Raw genomic sequence first — 3,744 nt, forward strand, 5'->3', positions numbered from 1 at the left:
ATTTGTCGACAACATTTTTATATTCAACTACTCTTCCTGTGCATCAGCCATTTGAAGCGGTGATGGAAGTATCCGGAGTGAAAACAAGGTATTCAGAGCAGACAATGCTACTTGCTGAAGCAAACATCTTGCTGGCTACAGAGAGCTCCTCAGAGGAGGATTCAGAGACTGATGACCAGTCCTATTTCCCCCCTGAGGTCTATGCTCAAACTTGGCAGGGTTATATTACCCATGTCATGCATGTTGTCTTGCATTGCTTAGTTTTTACATCATATATAGATTGCCATCTGCTTACTTGCTTACTATATAAATCATAAATTTGAATTATATCATGACAGCATGTTTACATAGTACATACACATCATCTATCTGAATTATGGCATGGCAACCCATTTAATAAATACATCATATAGTTATATCATCTCATCATGTTTAGTGTTTACAGTCATCATATATAGAACTATGGCATTCTATCCATGAATGTATGTGAATTATGGCATGCCAACCTATTTAATAAACACATTATATAGTTATGTCATGTCATCCTGTTTACATAGTCTCATATCTTGAACTATGTCTTTCCATCTTTTTTAGTTAGCCATCATAATGTGAAATTGTGTCATGCTATCCTGTTTAGTTAGCCATCATATATGTGAAATTGTGTCATGCTATCCTGTTTGGTTAGACAACATAAATATGAATTATTTCATGCCCTGTTTTATTCCCCACTATCCATTGCACCTGTCTATCATACAATGTCTATACTTTCAATTACTTTTCTTGTTTATCAGCCATTTGAATTGGAGAGCGTGATGGTAGTATCTAAGGGAGTAACAACACGGTCTTCAGAAAAGATAGTGCTACCAGTTGACGCAGATAGAACCATGGTTGTACTTTCCCAAGGACCAGATCCACCACACATAACCCAGACTCTCGCAGATTGTACCCCTACCCAGTTGGACAAAGAACCAGCTACACCCCTTTTAACCCCAATCCCGGTAGATAGTAATCCAGTTCCAGTTGACACAGCACCGTCTCCACCACAGAGAACCCAAACACGAGCGGTTAGTAAGCGAACTGCAGTGCCCAAAGCACGAGGACCACCAGTCCGAATCCCAACTCAACGCTTAAAGGAGAAGAAGATTTGTTCTCAGGTCAGGTTCTGTAGCTATGGTTCATACTCCTTTGCTCTTGCATTACTGTATTTACTCATACCAACTATTTTAAAATTTGAAGGATGGAATTGAAACTCCAATGGCGCAACAGGCATGTTTTAAACCTGTTTCTTTAACTGGTTTGTTGTTGTAACCTGCTCTATGTTGATTTCAGTTTCAATTGAATAAACAGTTATGTTCTCATGTCATGCACATTACAAGTGTTGTTATTGCTCTATAGTTACCCACACTTATATTCTGTCTATCTGCTTTGTCTTGAACAAATATTATTTGAACTGCGTCTCTATCTTGATTTGGTAACAAAAACTAGAATGATATAGACCATAAAGTGACCATGGCACATAGATATATGTTTGTTTCATGCTGTTATCCTGTCCACTTTACTACTGAACTCATTTACCAAAATGAGTTTCATATACAACATGGTAAACATGTGATGTGTCTGCTTGTTTCTCTTTTAGAATGCAGACAAAATATTGGAGAACAGTACCGCGTTATCCAATGGTAAAGGAAGTAATGCAGATAAGGTTCAAGATAGTGAGACATCCCTGTTGGTCTACAAGAAAGCTGATAAAAACTATCTTGATGACAGCGAGGGAACCCAAAAGTCCTGTCTTGATGTAGTGTTTGAGTTACTGGCCACAACTGCTGGCACAAGCTCTTCGAACTCGCTGCCTGAATCAGTTCGTCTTCTTGAGTCTCAACTTCAAGTTGAAAGACATCGATCAGATGTGCTGCGACAGGAAGCTGAAAGACTGAGGAAGTCCCTGCAGAATTCAGATGCATATTTTCTAGTGCAACAGCACGCGCTGGAGGATTTAAGCGCCAAACAAGAGAAAGTTAATAAGCTTGCTAAGCATCTTGCCAGCATTATGGGTACCCAGGATATTGTTTCTTGAGATCTTCTGAAGTGGTTTCAGTTCTGGATTTGTTTTGCTACGACGTTTATTTGCGCTGGTCGCCAACTTTGACAACCAGTGTATATGATATGCTGCTTTGTTCCCTACATTTACACTGGTGGCGAACTTTGATGCCCAGTGGATGTAATATGTGTAACAACCGTGATAGCCTAGCATAAGTTGCTTGCTTATTTATTTCCTTGTTGTCTTGTTTATTTATTTGCTTGTAGTCAGTGTGGTTCTTTTTAAAACTAGGCCACATAACCATGGGCTAATATTTACTGTAGTGACACTGGGCCTCCTACGGGCCGTAGAAACAGTGGGCCTTCTACGGGCCATAGAAACAGTAGGCCTTCTACGGGCCGTAGAAACAATGGGCCTTCTACGGGCCGTAGAAACAATGGGCCTTCTACGGGCCGTAGAAACAATGGGCCTTCTACGGGCTGTAGAAACAATGGACCTTCTACGGGCCGTATCATCAATGGGCCTTATATGGGCCGTATGACCATAACGGGCCATCGTTAATAGGCCGTATTTGATGATGCTATGAAAACGGCCCAACGTATTAACGGACCACAAACGGGCTGATGTAACCACGGGCTTAATTTGGCCCACAAGCAGAAAATGACAGTAACGGGCCGTAAGTAAACGAATGATGGAAATGAGCCCAAGAATAAATGGGCTCTCAGAAGGCCGAAAGATAACATTTGCTGGAAACGGCCCAACTGAATAACGGGCCCTTAATAGGTATAAAGTGATATACTGTTCATTATGGGCCAGTTTCACCACGGGTCGTTAGTGGGTGTAAAGTGATACACTGTTCATTGCGGGCCAGTTTCACCACAGGCCGTTAATAGGCCAAGAGTTACATAGGGCCTCATATGGGCCGAAAGACGCCATGGGCCATACATGGGCCAGAAGTGAAAACGGGCTGGAATCATATTGGATGGCCCAGATGATGCTACTGGGCCTAATTCAGATAGGGCGTAACGGGCCTTGGGTTAGCGGGCTGTAAATGGGCTATATGCGAACAGGCCGTTAACAGGCTTTCCATGGGCCGGCCTGCCACCTTTTGACCAAGTCAAACGGGCCGGCCTTTTCACAGGAATGGGCCTCTGTTGGGCCGTGCCACGTGTCGACGTATCATAGGCGCCTTCTGTCCAATGAGTGGATGGCATCTGTCCCAACGGTGAGCCGACACGTGTTTCCTCCAGCCAATGATGATTTTACACGTGGAAAATCCCCATTAGTCGGGGCTGTTAACGGGTTATCGGATCCAAAACCCGACCCGATAGCTTAACGGCGTTCTGTTACGGTGGATGCCACGTGTCGGTCACCCTTAACGAAAGTAGTTCTGTGACGTGCGATTTATCGTCATGGAAGTGGACACTTCTGTGATGATAATTTTGGTAATGTCATCGAACACTTCTACGACAGTATAGGTATGACTATCTTGATTCTGTCATAAATTTGTCATGGATGCACATGCATGACAAAAAACGCGACCTACTGTGACCAACACGTATCATCACGGAAGTGAATTTTTTTTGTAGTGGCTGGTACCAGCGCTACTGCTATGCATATTTCAAGCGCTACTACTAGGGTTTTCCTTAGTAGTGACAGTGGTATCCCCAGCCCACTAGGGTTCAAGTCCTAGTGCTCGCATTTAT

Source organism: Triticum dicoccoides, chromosome 5B, assembly GCF_002162155.2.
Source record: "Triticum dicoccoides isolate Atlit2015 ecotype Zavitan chromosome 5B, WEW_v2.0, whole genome shotgun sequence".
Taxonomy (NCBI): domain Eukaryota; kingdom Viridiplantae; phylum Streptophyta; class Magnoliopsida; order Poales; family Poaceae; genus Triticum; species Triticum dicoccoides.